This window comes from Neophocaena asiaeorientalis, unplaced genomic scaffold (genome assembly GCF_003031525.2).
Source record: "Neophocaena asiaeorientalis asiaeorientalis breed wild unplaced genomic scaffold, Neophocaena_asiaeorientalis_V1.1 scaffold158, whole genome shotgun sequence".
NCBI lineage: Eukaryota > Metazoa > Chordata > Mammalia > Artiodactyla > Phocoenidae > Neophocaena > Neophocaena asiaeorientalis.
The window spans coordinates 1,379,975-1,397,436 of NW_020174917.1; the positions used below are offsets into that span (position 1 = coordinate 1,379,975).

The following is a 17,462-nucleotide window of genomic DNA, read 5'->3' on the forward strand; positions in this document are numbered from 1 at the left end:
TAGGCAAGTTTGGCGAGTTTTGCGTCTTTGCGTGGTTTGTGGGCACTTTTCTTTTTCACGCTTTGATTCTCTTAAGGACTAAAGACTTTATTTTTTTTTGCAAGGAGGGAAAGGCCGCTGATTTCAGAATCAGCGGGAACCCCAGCCCGTCCTCTGTAACTGACGGCGTGGCGCATCGGCTGGAACGACCGACGGGAGCGCTCCTCTGAGAGCGTCCACTCGGATGTGGCGGGATGCAGGCGACCTGGGGATTACAGGTGTGCTGCGCTGTGCTGCCTCCTCCGTTTACCTCAGGATCCTGCAGTACTATATTCTGCATGTGCTGTGCTGTGGACAAGATTGGGAAGAACGGGCTGGTCTAATATAACGCGCTGAGACAGCCAGAGGCTTAGTTTTGTCCAGAATTACTCGACTTCATGCATGGGCAGAGCACTAATGACCTAGGGATTCCTTCAACCCTTGACAGTTCTGAAATAGTTTCCAAACATCTGAAACTTTCGGACTTTTTCCCAGCCAGAAATAAGATAAGTGTTTGTGGTTTTTTGGGGGGGTTTTGTTTTTTTTTAGTGTTAGTGTTTTTTAATTCCCTCCGTTTAGAGCCTATTCAGCCCCAGATAGGGAAATTACATAATATCAAAAGAGAGCCTTCATATCAGCATCCTAAATAAAGTAACTTCCTTTCTCCTGGGTGGTCAAATAAGTTTGATTCCTGCTTCAGTTATTCTTTTTGCTATTATTTACTTCCATTAAGGTACTAGGTGGAATTTTACAAAAAGTCTAGTGCCTGTTAACTGTAATGAAAATAATTCACAATATAGACATTTAAAGTAGAACAATAAAAAGCTTTTTATGGCAGACACAGTGGTAGACTAAATTGTTAAGAACTCTGAGTTTATAATTTGCTAGAGTGAAGTGTCCTTAAGCACTAAGTGGAAAAGATTTGACAAAGTCGGAAAAGCTTGACATTTGTTTTAAAATATAGCATATAAAGTAGTATGCAAATTAGAAGACTGCTACTGATTAACCAGGGTGTTGATTAACAAGTGATTTAGCTAAGTGAAATAAGCTGGATGCAAAAGGGCAACTATTCTGTGTTTCCACTTATGTGAGGTACCTAGAGTGGCCAAACCCCTAGAGACAGAAAAATAGAATTTTTATCAACTTGTTATCACTTAGTTGCCAGGGGCAAGAGGGGTAGGGGAGAATGGGGAGCTATTTTTTAATGAGTAAAGAATTTCAGTTTGGGATGATGAGAAAGTTCTAGAGATAGGCGGTGTTGATGGTTGCACAATAACGTGAGTGTTGTGAACTGTACACTTAAAAATGGTTAAAGTGGGGGCTTCCCTGGTGGCGCAGTGGTTGAGAGTCCACCTGCCGATGCAGGGGACACGGGTTCGTGCCCCGGTCCGGGAAGATCCCACATGCCGCGGAGCGACTAGGCCCGTGAGCCATGGCCGCTGGGCCTGCGCGTCTGGAGCCTCTGCTCTGCAACGGGAGAGGCCGCAACAGTGAGAGGCCCGTGTACTGCAAAAAAAAAAAAAAAAAGGTTAAAATGATAAATTTTTGTATATTTTGCCACAATAAAAAAATGATTTATAAATTTAATATTGCTAGGGAAAATGTAAAATCCTAACTGTTTAGCCTGCCAGTTTAATAGCCTTGCCGCGGACTGACTCCACCAGTTTTCAACCTCATCACCAACTGTTGGGTAACTCTGGCTCTGCACTCCAGCTAATCATCATTCTTTTGTTAAATGCTATATAATCCACGGAAACAGATTTGCTCACCTTTCCCTCCTCCAAACATTTATTCACATCATTTCCACAGGGAATGCTTCCACTTACTTCTTTCTCTGGCTATTCAAACCTTGCCCATCCTTCTCTCTCAGTACCACTGCTACTGTATTTTTGAATCCTTCCTTATTTTTCCCAAACAATAGTAACAGGCTTTTAATTTCTCTGCCTCTTAGCTGCCCCCTTATCAGTTCATCTTCAGTTGCCTTCATCATCATTGCCTTTAATAGCAGTTATTGTAAAATTTGGATCTAATCATGTTAGTTCCCTGCTTAAAATCTTCATCAACTTCCACGTTGTCTTCAGGATAAAAAATCTACATTCTTTAACATCTATAAAGGACCTTTTAAAATCAAACTCTTGGGCTTCCCTGGTGGTGCAGTGGTTGAGAGTCCGCCTGCCGATGCAGGGGACACGGGTTTGAGCCCTGGTCGGGGAGGATCCCACATGCCGCAGAGCAACTGGGCCTGTGAGCCATGGTCGCTGAGACTGCGCGTCCGGAGCCTGTGCTCCACAACGGGAGAGGCCACAACAGTGAGAGGCCCCCGCTCGCTGGCAACTAGAGAAAGCCCATGCACAGAAACGAAGACCAAACACGGCCAAAAATAAAAAAAAAAAAAAAAAAAAAAAATCAAACTCTTACTATATGCCTTAGAAACTTCTTTCACTGCCTTTCAGCCTTCGCTTCAGCCACCCTGAACTATTTCATGCTCCTTGAAAGAGGTGTGTTCTCTCACTAAACTGATCCGTTGCAAAATGTGTTTCCCTCCCTTGCACTTGAATCCTACCTGTCCATTAAATTCAGTGCGTACAGCATCACCTTTAGAAAACCATCCTTGACTTCCCTGCTCTAAAGCAGGAGTCCCTCTGAGGTTTTATCACATCAGCCTGTGCTTGCATCTATTGTAACACTCATTGCTTTATTTTCGCAATTATTTGATTATCTGTTCATTAGTAGACTATGGTTTTGAATCTCCTGTTCCATGCACAGCCCCTGATATATACAGTCATTTCTCAATTTTTTGAATGATCAAATGAAGCTCTGCCACTTCCAGGAAATCTTCCCTGAACAATGTAGCTGATAGCAATCTCTTCCACCTCTAAATCCTTAGTTACAGTGCTTGTTATCACTCCACGACTAGTCATCAGTGCTTCCTAGCATGATTCTCTTTCTTAACTATTATCATTTATCCCTCATCGCTTCAGTGCTTCATCTTCTTTGGCTTTGTCTTCAGAGGTGATAATTAGCTAATGTGATAAGCAGTGCAACTAAGAAAAGACTAAAACAACCCCCATAGACTACTTTATGTATTCAGTAACAAACAATTCAGAATGTCCATTATTAGGTTACCTCCTTAACATTTTCCAACATACCATGTTCCTTCAAAGCCCTGTGACTGTTAGCACTGTTCCTTTTGCCTGGAATGACTTTCCTTATAGCTCAAATACCAGATGCCCTAGGCAAAGGTTGTTGCCTCTTGGTTCTTACCTGTAGAATAGGAGTTAAAACGTCTTATTTAGTTTTTCATCTGTCTGTCTAACTAGATTATGAGCTCTTTAAGGACTAGGACTCAAGTTGATTCCTGTTTGTTCTTTCTGCACGTAGCACAGTGTGTGGAACTCAGAAATGTTTGTTGAAAGATATAAGAAGGAAGTAGAGGCAGGGGAAATATTTTTGATAGGCAAGTCATAATGATATACCTCCCAGTAGGCCTACATCTCCTTATAGTTTACTTAGCTGCCCTGATCCTAGGAATATTCTCTAGAGTATACTTAACTCCTCCTTAGGTTCTTCCAGTTCTCTCACCTAGCTGGTGGAGACAGTCTTCTTACTCTCAGTGGTGCTTTGAGGGTCTTGATTAAACACTTAGCCTGTATTTCAACATCACAAACATATTCTATATTTTTTCTTCTGTTGTATAGTCAGTACTCTGTCCCGAGAATCACGTTTAGGTCTTTATTCTCTCTGGAATACATGCCTTTATTTGGTGTAAGGTGGGGATCTAGCCTATTTTTTCTCCAAACAGCAAACCAATTCTTCTCTATAATTCTACTGAACAGTCTCTCCCTTCCCCATTGATTTTCAATGCCACCTTTATCATATATTCATATTTCCATTTATGTATGGCTCTGGTTCTGACCTCTTTTTCAGTTGGTCTCTTTGTCCATGATGACGCCAGTACCATGTTGTTTTTATTTACCATTGTCTTATAGACTGTCTTAATATGTAATAGTGAAAAATTCCTCCCCTTTGCTCTTGTCTTTCAAATTTGACTTAGCTAACTGTGAACCCTTGGTCTACTAAATACTTCCTAGAACAAGATTGTCGAGCTTAGCAAAAAAAAAAAAAAGGATCCTTTATTGAATTTATAGATTAATTTGGGTTGAATTGGCATCCTGTGTCGCAGTCACAGGTACTTTGCTCAGGTCTACCTTTGAGAAAGGACTCACTGCCGAAGGCATGTAGTTAGCTGACAGCCTTCAGTCATTAACTTCTTCTGGGTTCACCTCAGCTTCCAAGCTGAAGTAACACTATTTTCAGGGCTACCCCTCTCTCCCATGCCCATCCTCAACTAAAGACTGAGTAAGGCATAGTATAAGGACCTAATGTCAACATTAGGATGACAGAGGCTTCTTCAGGCCTGCATGGCAGTCTGATGGCTCCCCCTGCCTAATCCTACTTTCTGCCTTTCTCTTTCACAGATGCTATCCTCCAGTAAACCTTTTGTACTTCTAACTCCACCTCAACATCTACTTCCTAGAGAACCTAATCTATGACACAAGTCATCTGATTCATTCTATTTTTATAAATATTTTTTAAATTATAGTTAATAAAATCTAACCGTCCCTTCTGGCCCAATTACTTCTTTGAAACCATCCCTAGCCACCTTCATTTAATATGATGTCTCTCAGGACATACATTCTAACAAACCTTTGACTTTCTATGGCCATCATTGATTTAGCCCCTATCGTTTTATTTTTTAATGCACATATACTTTATCCCCTGTGGCCTCTTTAGTACCTTGTTTCATCGATTACTTCCTTATCTCATGTTTGCAACTCTTGTACTCTGTTGGGTCTTTCCAATTCATCACTCAACGAATGTTTACTAAAGGTCGGCTCTGTTTCAGATATACTACTACTTGGTGAGAATACAGTGATGGACAAACAAGGCATGGTATCTGCCCTAATTTAGAAAGGGAGACATTTAATGGAAAATCATATAGGAAATTTTTTTTAATTTCTGTAATTAAATTTTAATACAAATTATATTACGTATTATGAAAGAAAATAGAAATATGAACCATTATAACAGTTTAGACTGGAAAGACTCAAGCATGGCTTCTCTTAGAATATAGTGTTTAAATGGTTAAGAAAGGGGGTAATGAGTAGAAGTTAGCCATGTGAAACAAAATAGAGACAGGAATATTCAAGGCAGACATAATAGCTTGTGGGATGTTCCAGAGGTAAGGAAGAGCTAGGCTCTTAAAGAATGCCAGAGAGGTAGGAGGGTATCAAGTTAGGGGGAAACATGGCTGTAGGTCAAATTAGGTAAACAAGAGCCACATTAAGATTTTTGAACTAGATTTTATTTAAAATATGATACACAACCATTGAAAAGTTTTTCAGTATGACAGGATGAATTGAAAACATGAACATATGTACATACTTCTTTTAAAAGAAAAAGCTTAATTAAATTTGGGGATTTTTAAATAAAAACAGAAGGGAGGCAAATCACTTTTAACATAATAATGCCAGGATTTTTATTTCGCTAAAAGTGAATCAAGAGCTGGACTTCCCTGGTGGTACAGTGGTTAAGAATCCGCCCACCAATGCAGGGGACACGGGTTCGAGCCCTGGTCTGGGAAGATCCGACATGCCCCAGAGCGACTAAGCCCGTGCACCACAACTACTGAGCCTGCGCTCTAGAGCCCGTGAGCCACAAGGAGAAGCATGCACACTGCAACGAAGAGTAGCCCCCGCTTGCCGCAGCTAGAGAAAGCCCGCACGCAGCAAAGAAGACCCAAAGCAGCCAAAAATAAATAAATTTATTAAAAAAAAAAAAAAGTGAATCAAGAGCATGTTAATAAAGGGAATACAGTTTTCTCATCTGAGACTAGGCACTGATGACTTGGAAAGAAAAATAATGCTTGCTGTGGTAAGGTATATCTTTAGGTAATTTAAGAGGAAACACTTCAGCAATTGCTGATAGTGTAAATTGGGATCAGAGGACATTCTATCATTTCCCCCTTAATAAGTTCAGAGGACTTCTAGTAAAAAAAGAGTTTGTGGGACAATCACCAGTTCTTCAGTGGGCACTCCATTTATACCTATAATTGCTTATAATGACTCCTATAGCAGTACTTTTATAGAAGGGACCCAAAACAGTATAGAGTAAGAAGACTAGGAGTTGTGCTATTAATACCCTGAGCTCTTCATTTTATTCCACATAAGGAGAGGAAAATTACTAAACAAACAAACAAAAATGCTGTCCAATAAAAATATAGTGTGAGCCACATATGTAATTTTAAGTTTTCTAGTGGTTACTTTTTCAAAAAGTAAAAAAAAGTGAAATTACTTTTAATGATATATTTTCTGTAACTTATCCACAATATTTTCACTTCACTGTGCAATTAATATAAAAATAATTGAGATATTTTACTTTGTTGTTGTTACTAAGTCTTTGAAATCTGGTGTGTATTTTTACACTTACAGGTCATCTCAATTCAGACAAGCTGCATCACAAATGCTCAATAGCCACACATTGCTAGTGGCTATGGTACTGAACAGTGCAGCTTTAAAACTTTAGAGGGTGCCTCATGTGGGCATTTAATTGTACTTGATGTCTGTTGTTTCAGTGTTATTGGTCGTTTTCTTCTGCTCAGGTTCTGCCCCCCATAAGAGTGGGCTTGAATTTCAAAAACCCTAATTAAGGTTCTACATCATTACTTTTGTAATAGACAGTTTTGTCCTAAGGCTACTAAGGAAATAAGAACAAAATGTAGAGGTGAACCTTCTTCAAAAGACTGTTTATTCCTTCCGTCTCTTCTATTAGCCATAGTAGTATTAGCCATAAGAGAGGGAAGGAGAGGATAGGGTATATACATAGTTTTCTTCTGATTCTTGGCTTGAAGACAAGACAAAGACATCTCCACAATAAATATTTGTTTTTTAAAAAGCAATGGCATGGAATGATATGACAGAGTCCCCAGAGAAGCTTTCTAGGGATCAAATGCATATTACCATTGTAAATACCTACTTCTCATGGAATACCAAAGTGAAGTTTGTGAATCTGCTCTGCTCTCTCTTGGGATGGTTTTCTCGAGCTCTTTTTCCTTACAGTAGCTAAGGAGATATCATATGTAGCATAAAAGATGATCCCCAGGAATCTTGGCTCTCAGTCTAAGCTGTCAGACTCACTTAGGTTATGGTTTTTGTTCTCCAGCGTTCATTCCTTCAACAAATACACACTGAGAGCCTACTGTGTGGGTATGAACTGCTCTAGGCCCTGGAGATACAGATGTAAACAAGACAGGCAAGGTCTTTGCCTTCATGGAACTTGTATTCTAGCCAGTCTATTAGGCCCCCCAGGGATCTTTTTGTTTTCTAGGTCTCCCTACCTTAGTATATTTTTTTAAATGTTTTTTGTTATGGAAAAAATTTTAATGTATCCAAAAGCAGAAAAAAGTATAATCTTTCCTGTCATCCAGGTTTTGCTTTTGTTTTTGTTTTTGTTTTTTGCGGTACGTGGGCCTCTCACTGTTGTGGCCTCTCCCGTGGCGGAGCACAGGCTTCGGACACACAGGCTCAGTGGCCATGACTCACGGGCCCAGCTGCTCGGCGGCACGTGGGATCTTCTCGGACCGGGGCACGAACCCGTGTCCCCTGCATCGGAAAGCGGACTCTCAACCACTGCGCCACCATGGAAGTCCTGTCATCCAGTTTTAACAGTAATCAATTCCTGGTCAATTTTATTTCATTGACACTCCATCTTCTCTCCTTAGCCCATTTTAAATTATTTTGACAGATTATCACATCATTTCACTGACAGATGATTTTAATAATGTTACATATTTGATTCTTCTGGAAACTGAGATTTACACCTATCATCATCTGTGGCAGTTTATATAGGAGACTTTGTAAATGTGTGTGTATGTATGAATATGTAATATATGTATACATGCAACATATAGATATATGCATATATATCTTCAAACTCCATCCAATCATTATTTTTTTATAACTTTATTTATTTGTTTGTTTTTGGCTGCATTGGGTGTTCGTTGATGCACGTGGGCTTTCTCTGGTTGCGGCGAGCGGGAGCTACTTTTCGTTGTGGTGCGCGGGCTTCTCATTACGGTGGCTTCTCTTGTTGTGGAGCACGGGCTCTAGGCACGTGGGCTTCAGTAGCTGTGGCACGTGGGCTCAGTAGTTGTGGCTCGGGGGCTCTAGAGCTCAGGCTCAGTAGTTATGGCACACGGGCTTAGTTGCTCTGCGGCATATGGGATCTCCCAGGACCAGGGCTCGAACGTGTGTCCCCTGCATTGACAGGCAGATTCTTAACCACTGCGCCACCAGGGAAGCCCCATTATTATTTGAGTCTTCCTCTTAAGTACACCTAGAATCTACTCATTGTCATTCAACCTAGACTATACACTGCAGCACAGAAATCCATAAAATCCCATTCTAATCATCTCACTACTTAAAACTCTTTATTGACTCCCCATTTCTCAGGCTGAAGAACAAATTTATTTAAAAAAATACCGAACTGAAATTTAGTGTGTTTTATATTAAGCACTGTGCTAAGCACTTTATATTTATTATGTTAATCATCACAGCTTAGCATTTCCATTTTACTGCTGAGGAAATTAAGGCTTTGAGTTGCCCAGTCATATACAGTGAGTGCCCAGGCATGGCAGAGATTGAACCCAGGTCAGTAGACAACAAAGACCACATCTTTTAACTACATCTTTACTAGATCTTTCATTAACTGGTGCTTGCCTAGTTCTCCAGCTTTATCTCTTACCTTTCACACTCTACAGTGCTGCCACACTAAAGTATTTGTAGTTCCCTAAAGAAACAGTAGTGCATGATGCAATAGACAAACTCATATATGCTGAAGTGCCAAAGCAGGAACATGAGTATATTTTTCAGAGAATTCAAGATTTCTTTTAAAGTATTAAACTACACATGATGAGAAAAACCAGAAGGACTTTCCTACATGTATTTTATTTATTTATTTATTTTTAAAACATCTTTATTGGAGTACAATTGCTTTACAATGGTGTGTTAGTTTCTGCTTTATAACAAAGTGAATCAGCTATACATATACATATATCCCCATATCTCCTCCCTCTTGCATCTCCCTCCCACCCTCCCTATCCCACCCCTCTAGGTGGTCACAAAGCACCAAGCTGATCTCCCTGTGCTATGTGGCTGCTTCCCACTAGCTATCTATTTTACATCTGGTAGTGTATATATGTCAATGGCACTCTCTCACTTCGTCCTAGCTTACCCTTCCCCCTCCCTGTGTCCTCAAGTCCATTCTCTACGTCTGTATCTTTATTCCTGTCCTGCCCCTAGGTTTTTCAGAGGCATTTTTTCTTTTAGATTCCATATATATGTGTCAGCATATGGTATGCATTTTTCTTTCTGACTTACTTCACTCTGTATGACACACTCTAGGTCCATCCACCTCACTACAAAAAACTCGATTTTGTTTCTTTTTATGGCTGAGTAATACTCCATTGTATATATGTACCACATCTTCTTTATCCATTCATCTGTCGATGGACACTTAGGGTGCTTCCATGTCCTGGCTATTGTAAATAGCGCTGCAATGAACATTGGGGTGCATGTAGCTTTTTGAATAATGGTTTTCTCAGGGTATATGCCCAGGAGTGGGACTGCTAGGTCGTATGGTAGGTCTATTTTTAGTTTTTTAAAGACCTCCATCCTGTTCTCCATAGTGGCTGTATCAATTTACGTTCCACCAACAGTGCAAAAGGATTCCCTTTTCTCCACACCCTCTCCAGCATTTATTGTTTGTAGATTTTTTGATGATGGCCATTCTGACCGGTGTCAGGGGGATACCTCATTAGTTTTGATTTGCATTTCTCTAATGATTAGTGATGTTGAGCATTCTTTCATGTGCTTGTTGGCAATCTGTATATCTTCTTTGGAGAAATGTCTATGTAGGTCTGCCCATTTTTGGATTGGGTGTTTTGTTTTTTTGATATTGAGCTACATGAGCTGCTTGTAAATTTTGGAGATTAATCCTTTGTCAGTTGCTTTGTTTGCAAATATTTTCTCCCATTCTGAGGGTTGTCTTTTAGTCTTGTTTATGGTTTCCTTTGCTTTGCAAAAGCTTTTAAGTTTCACTAGATCCCATTTGTTTATTTTTGTTTCTATTTCCATTTCTCTAGGAGGTGGGTCAAAAAGGACCTTGCTGTGATTTATGTCATAGAGGGTTCTGCCTATGTTTTCCTCTAAGAATTTTATAGTGTCTGGCCTTACATTTAGGTCTTTAATCCATCTCGAGTTTATTTTTTCTATGGTGTTAGGGAGTGTTCTTATTTCATCCTTTTACATGTAGCTGTCCACTTTTCCCAGCATCACTTATTGAACAGGCTCTCTTTTCTCCATTGTATATTCTTGCCTCCTTTATCAAAGATAAGGTGACCATATGTGTGTGGGTTTATCTCTGGGCTTTATATTCTGTCCCATTGATCTATATTTCTGTTTTTGTTCCAATACCATACTGTCTTGATTACTGTAGCGTCATAGTATTGAAGTCCGGGAGCCTGATTCCTCCAGCTCTGTTTTTCTTTCTCAAGATTGCTTTGGCTATTCGGGGTCTTTTGTGTTTCCATACAAATTGTGAAATTTTTTGTTCTAGTTCTGTGAAAAATATTTCTCTAATTGCTTTATGTGTAAGGTTAGGTTATTTAGTTGAGATGTTTCTTGTTTCTTGGGGTAGGATTGTATTGCTATAAACTTCCCTCTTAGAACTGCTTTTGCTGCATCCCATAGGTTTTGGATAGTTGTGTTTTCATTGTCATTTGTTTCTAGGTATTTTTTGATTTCCTCTTTGATTTCTTCAGCGATCTCTTGGTTATTAAGTAGTGTATTGTTTAGCCTCCCTGTGTTTTTATTTTTTACAGATTTCTTCCTGTAATTGATATCTAGTCTCATAGTGTTGTGGTCGGAAAAGATACTTGATATGACTTCAATTTTCTTAAATTTACCAAGGCTCGAGTTGTGATCCAAGATACGATCTATCCTGGAGAATGTTCCATGAGCATTTGAGAAGAAAGTGTATTCTGTTGTTTTTGGGTGCAGTGTCCTATAAATATCAATTAAGTCCATCTTGTTTAATGTATCATTTATAGCTTGTGTTTCCTTATTTATTTTCATTTTGGATGATCTGTCCATTGGTGAAAGTGGGGTGTTGAAGTCCCCTACTATGAATGTGTTACTGTCGATTTGCCCTTTTATGGCTGTTAGCATTTGCCTTATGTATTGAGGTGCTCCTCTGTTGGGTGCATAAATATTTACAATTGTTTTATCTTCTTCTTGGATTGATCCACTACCCCATTATGTGGTGTCCTTCTTTGTCTCTTCTTTTAGTCTTTATTTTAAAGTCCATTTTGTCTGATATGAGAATTGGTACTCCAGCTTTCTTTTGATTTCCATTTGCATGGAATATCTTTTTCCATCCCCTCACCTTCAGTCTGTATGTGTCCCTAGGTCTGAAGTGGGTCTCTTGTAGACAGCATATACAAGGGTCTTGTTTTTGTATACATTCAGCCAGTCTGTGTCTTTTTGGCTGGAGCATTTAATCCTTTTACAGTTAAGGTAGTTATCAACATGTATGTTCCTATTACCACTTTCTTAATTGTTTTGGGTTTGTTATTGTAGGTCTTTTCCTTCTCTTGTGTTTCCTGCCTAGAGAAGTTCCTTTAGCAGTTGTTGTAAAGCTGTTTTATTGGTGCTGAATTCTCTTAGCTTTTGCTTGTCTGTAAATATTTTAATTTCTCCATCGAATCTGAATGAGATCCTTGCTGGGTAGAGTAATCGTGTTTGTAGGTTTTTCCCTTTCATCACTTTAAATATGTCCTGCCACTTTCTTCTGGCTTGCAGAGTTTCTGCTGACAGATCAGTGTTAACCTTATGGGGATTCCTTTGTATGTTATTTGTTGTTTTTCACTTGCTGCTTTTAATATTTTTTCTTTGTATTTAATTTTTGATAGTTTGATTAATATGTGTCTTGGCGTGTTTCTCCTTGGATTTATCCTGTCTGGGACTGTCTGCACTTCCTGGACTTGATTGACTATATCCTTTCCCATATTAGGGAAGTTTTCAACTATAATCTCTTCAAATATTTTCTCAGTCCCTTTTTTTTCTCTTCTTCTTCTGGGACCCCTATAATTTAAATGTTGATGTGTTTAATGTTGTCCCAGAGGTCTCTGAGACTGTCCTCAGTTCTTTTCATTCTTTTTTCTTTATTCTGCTCTGTGGTAGTTATTTCCACTATTTTATCTTCCAGGTCACTTATCCGTTCTTCTGCCTCAGTTATTCTGCTTTTGATTCCTTCTAGAGAATTTTTAATTTCATTTATTGTGTTGTTCATCATTATTTGTTTGCTCTTTAATTCTTCTAGGTCCTTGTTAAACATTTCTTGTGTTTTCTCCATTCTATTTCCAAGATTTGGGGTCATCTTTACTATCATTACCCTGAAATGTTTTTCAGGTAGACTGCCTATTTCCTCTTCATCTGTTTGGTCTGCTGGGTTTTTACCTTGCTCCTTCATCTGTTGCATATTTCTCTGTCTTCCCATTTTGCTTAACTTACTCAGTTTGGGGTCTCCTTTTTGCCAGCTGCAGGTTCATAGTTCCCGTTGTTTTTGGTGTCTGCCCCCAGGGGCTAAGGTTGGTTCAGTGGGTTGGGTAGCCTTCCTGGTGGAGGGAACTGGTGCCTGTGTTCTGGTGGATGAGGCTGGATCTTTTCTTTCTGGTAGGCAGGGCTGCGTCTGGTGTGTTTTGAGGTGTCTGTGAACTTAGAATGATTTTAGGCAGCCTCTCTGCTAATGGGTGGGGTTGAGTTCCTGTCTTGCTAGTTGTTTGGCATAGGGCGTCCAGCACTGTAGCTTGCTGGTCGTCGAGTGGAGCTGGGTCTTAGCGTTGAGATGGAGATCTCTGGGAGAGCTTTCGCTGTTTGATATTATGCAGAGCCAGGAGGTCTCTGGTGGACCAATATCCTGAACTCAGCACTCCCACCTTAGAGGCACAGGCCTGACACCTGACGGGAGCACCAAGACCCTGTCAGCCACAGGGCTCTGATATTATAAGTGCCAGAAGCCTCTTACCAGCGGTCTCAGCCACAGAGTATCCTCTTACTGACATTCTTTGCACCTTTGTAGGAGCTGCGACCCCCCGCCTGGCTGCGTGCTCTTCCAGCTCTGCACTGACCCTCCTTCCTCCAAGTGCCTGGAGGTGGCGCCCTGGGTCTTGTGTGCCTTTTTCCCTGCATGTGTTTTATAATTAGCATTAATTTTTATTTTGAATTTCAAATGGAAGAACTTAGCAGTATTCTTGATGCATGGGGCCTATAAAGTCCTTAATCTATTCCTAGCTGTCCTTTATTCTCTTCCAAGCATGCTGTCCTTTATTCTCTTCTTCGAACAAGGAGCCCTTGCTGTTTAGAATGTTTACCATGCCCAACCCTATTCTTTACCTAACTCCTAATCACCCTTCAGGATTTATCCTAAAAATCACTTCCTCCAGAAAGACTTCCCTGACTAGGCCAAGTGTTCACAGTGCTTACCTTGCTTATAATTATATCACACTGTATTGTTAATATTTGTCTGTTACCACATTAAAAGATTAGGTTCCTTGAAGGCAAAAGCTTTTTCCATTCACGGTTTTATTCCCAATGTCCAGCGTACAATAGGTAGTATTTTTTTTTCAAACAAAGGTTTATTAGCTTGCTGCAGCAAGGAGGTGCACACATAATGGAGAGTTCAACATTTTAACAGGTGGAAGTTAAGGAAGATTATCTACAGAGTTTGCAGGACTGTAGTTAGTCATTGGATGGCCTTGGCAGAGATAGGTCAGAATTTGTAAACTAGGAAGTTGTTGGAATAATCAGCGGTCTTATCTTTAGAAGACATGCCTTTGTGTGGAGTTATTGTTAGGTTAGTTTGTTGTCTTATTTAGAACACCATGAGATGTCGTTAAGGGTCTGAACTTAGTTTGTCTTGCATATCATGGTTTTGTACAGTTTTCCTATTTTGTGACTCATTATATAGTTTTGCAAGTTGTGGTTTCTGTTTCAATTTTCAGTTCCCCCCTCACATCCTAGTTGCCAGCTGAACTGGTTTTCCCTTTACCAGAAGATTAATGACAAACTTCCTGTCCTCAAGGAGTTCCCAGTCTAGGCTATTACAATATAATCTGATATGTGCTGTAATAGATATATGAGTAAGGCGTTACAGAGTTCAGGAAAAATAACTAACTTTTTTTTAAAACTACCATTTTGTTTAAATCCTGCCATATGCAAAGCTCTATATACAATTATGTAGTAGGCAAGTTACATATATTATCTTATTTAATCCTCAACAATCCTATGAAATTGGTGCTATTTTTCTTATCCTCATTTTAAAGTCAAGAAATTGAGATACAGAAAGGTTAAATAAACCATTGAAGGTCACCCAGCTAAGAAGTAATAGATTGAGGACTTTATTAGACAAACATTTGGTGGGTACTATTCTAGGTGCTTTATCTCATCTCCAAAATAGACTTTTGAAGTAACCACCATTCTTTATCTTATTTAACTATTGAGGAAACTGAGACATGGGGACATAAAGTAACTCATCTAAGATCACAGAGCTCATGACCACATTGTAGAGGCAGGATTCAGACCCAGGCAGCCTGGCTTCGTAGTCCATGCACATCACCACCTTTTCTGATGCTTCTCCTGAGCACTGTTATTGGGCTCTTACATTTGTTCTTAACTGCTGTGCCATTGTGCCTCCCTGGCAGAGAATAAGCTTTACAGAAGGGTTGAGTGGGCTGGTGTGGTGGATAAGTAGGATATTTCTGAATGGGTCAGAGAAACAAGGCTGTGCCATCCTATTCGGAGGAGGAGCCCTGTGAGAAGCCCTGGGAGCAGGAAAGTCTCTGCTCACTTGGGGAATGGTGAGGTTTGAGGAACTCTGAATGCATAGGATGGGGAGTGGTAACAGCTGATAGACTTGTATATTGGGACCAGATTTGGACTTCACAGTCACCCCTCACATTTGACTAAAAGGATGCTCCTCTTCTCAGTACCACTGTTGGCTCTGAAAAACAGTTCTGGTCATAATGCATCCCCAAAGGAAAGAGATATGTCATTACCAAAGGTACTCATGCTGGAGGCAGTTACAAAAGAGAAGGTCCAGAAGTGGGTTAAGCAAAGAGACCTTTAGGGGAAAAGTGCTACTTAGAGATATTCTTATGTCACCGCTTTCAGTCAATCCAGATTCTTGAATAGTAGCTTTTATTTATGGAGTTCTGGGAGCTGACATGCATTTACTCTTTACGTCAATCCCATAAGGTAGGTATCGTTCATGACCCAACTGTATAGATGAGAGAACTGAGGCTCAGAGGACTCAGGAGTTTGGGCAGGTCACATAGTAGGAGCTGGTAGAGCCAAGATTTCAACCTGGTTTGTCCGATTCCAGAGCCTGTTCTGCCATACAGCCCCAAGAAGTGTGCGTTCTTTTAGCTTGTGAAAGTGCAGAATATTCCAAACACAGCAGGCAGTCAAATGCCATGGAGAGCTAGTAGTCAGGAGAGGCAAGAGCAGTGGTGGGACCAAGAGGAGGGGACTTGTTGGACCTTAATCCATGCGCATTCTGTATCAGACCCACCCCTCTTTGCATACATCATTGGGATTTACTGGTATCGATTAAATAGTGTCCAGTAAAATAGTAACCCAGTGTTACTCCTTGGACAGCAGGAAATAGTCCAAAAAACTAAGGCATAAAATTCTGATACCCCTTGGGCAATGGAGCTTCCCTCAGATTTTCTGGGACATGGGCTCATTAGACAATTAGCAGATGTGTTAGTGTTGACCTTTCTGTTACCAACCTAGTGATTTTCTTATTTGACTAATGACAGGTAGCCTCATTAGGAGCTGTGGGCACAGAGAAATCTTCGTTGTCTCTGGACAAGTGATGATCTTTGTTAATTTGGGGTATGGCATTCTACTTCTTCACAGCGTCGGGGAAAAGGTAATGGCAGCAGCTAGTGAGCCCTAACTGTACATTCTGGAAATGAAGGAAATTATTTATTGTTATTTTTTTCTGTAGAGTATGCTTGTGGATTAATTGCATTAACTGGTTAACTTAACCTAAGATTGACTTGTTCCTTTGGCCCTGTGGTTGTCCCTACCAGGGGCAATGGTAGTAGGCATGTGGCCAATGAGAGCCTAAGCTGTAGTTAGGCCAGCAGGGTCTGAATCCTGATGCCTTGATTTATCTTGGACAAGTCATTTAAACTTTCTGCACATTAATTATTTCATTTCTAAAATGGGACTAATAAGATAATACATTTTTTTTAATTGTCATTTGTCATTGGCGGTGGGGGGCGGTTCTGTATAGTAATTGTGATGGTATTGTGCTCATGATGGTAATTGACACTTGATCTATCTTTCAGGGTACCAGAAAGTGAAACATTAGTCACAAGAGAGATTGTTTTTTTTTTTTAATGGCCTTTCTTTGATATTTGTCATTCTCCCAGAGAAAAGGGAAAAAATAAAATGAACTGGTTTAAAAAAGAATTAACAAAGGTTTTTTGGGTTTGTCTTCTATTTTAAGGAGCTAGAAAGTCAAAGGAGTTTAAAGGCTATCTCTACTCATATTTTCAAGCCCATGGTAAATTACTACAGTAATGGCCCTGCAATTTGTTCACACTTTCCATATCCACTTTCACAGTTTCCTCCCACAGCAGTTTTGGACTTGGCCATGTGATTTGCTTTGACTAAATGAGATTAAAGCAAATATGCTGAGATAAATGTGATACAAGTCAATAACTTGAAAAGTACTTGCACATCCTTTTGAACCCTGAGAACCCCAGACCACCATGTGAAGAAGTCCCAACTAGATCCAGCCTGTGAACCACCAGACGTGTGAGAAAGACCATCCTAAACCACTCAGCTTCTGCCCAGCCAGCCCAAACTATAATGTCCCAGCAACTCACAGAATGATAAGAAATAATAAATGCTTTTAAGCCATTAATTTGAGGTGGTTAGTTATGTAGTGAACACTAACTGACACAGAGCCCAACAAACACATGCTCAGGCTTGTGGTCTCTATCAACATGTATTTTTCTTATGACACAGCTCTAACTTTCCTTCTATCATTCATTCAGCTAATATTCGTAGCTGATTTACTTTTATAAAAGGGGATTCAGGGCTTCCCTGGTGGCACAGTGGTTGAGAGTCTGCCTGCCGATGCAGGGGACACGGGTTCGTGCCCCGGTCCGGGAAGATCCCACATGCCACGGAGCGGCTGGGCCCGTGAGCCATGGCCGCTGAGCCTGCGCGCCCGGAGCCTGTGCTCTGCAACGGGAGAGGCCACAGCAGTGAGAGGCCTGCTTACTGAAAAAAAAAAAAAAGGAGATTCAT

General features: G+C 40.2%; 1 long non-coding RNA gene across 1 annotated transcript; it reads left to right on the forward strand.

The window, feature by feature from the left end:
- The first annotated feature begins 9 nt into the window (after window positions 1-9).
- Window positions 10-16,606, forward strand: LOC112410043 (uncharacterized). The gene is made up of 3 exons (XR_003005311.1): window positions 10-257; window positions 15,956-16,068; window positions 16,493-16,606. It is a non-coding gene; the product is annotated as an uncharacterized LOC112410043 (long non-coding RNA).
- The last annotated feature ends 856 nt before the right edge of the window (window positions 16,607-17,462 follow it).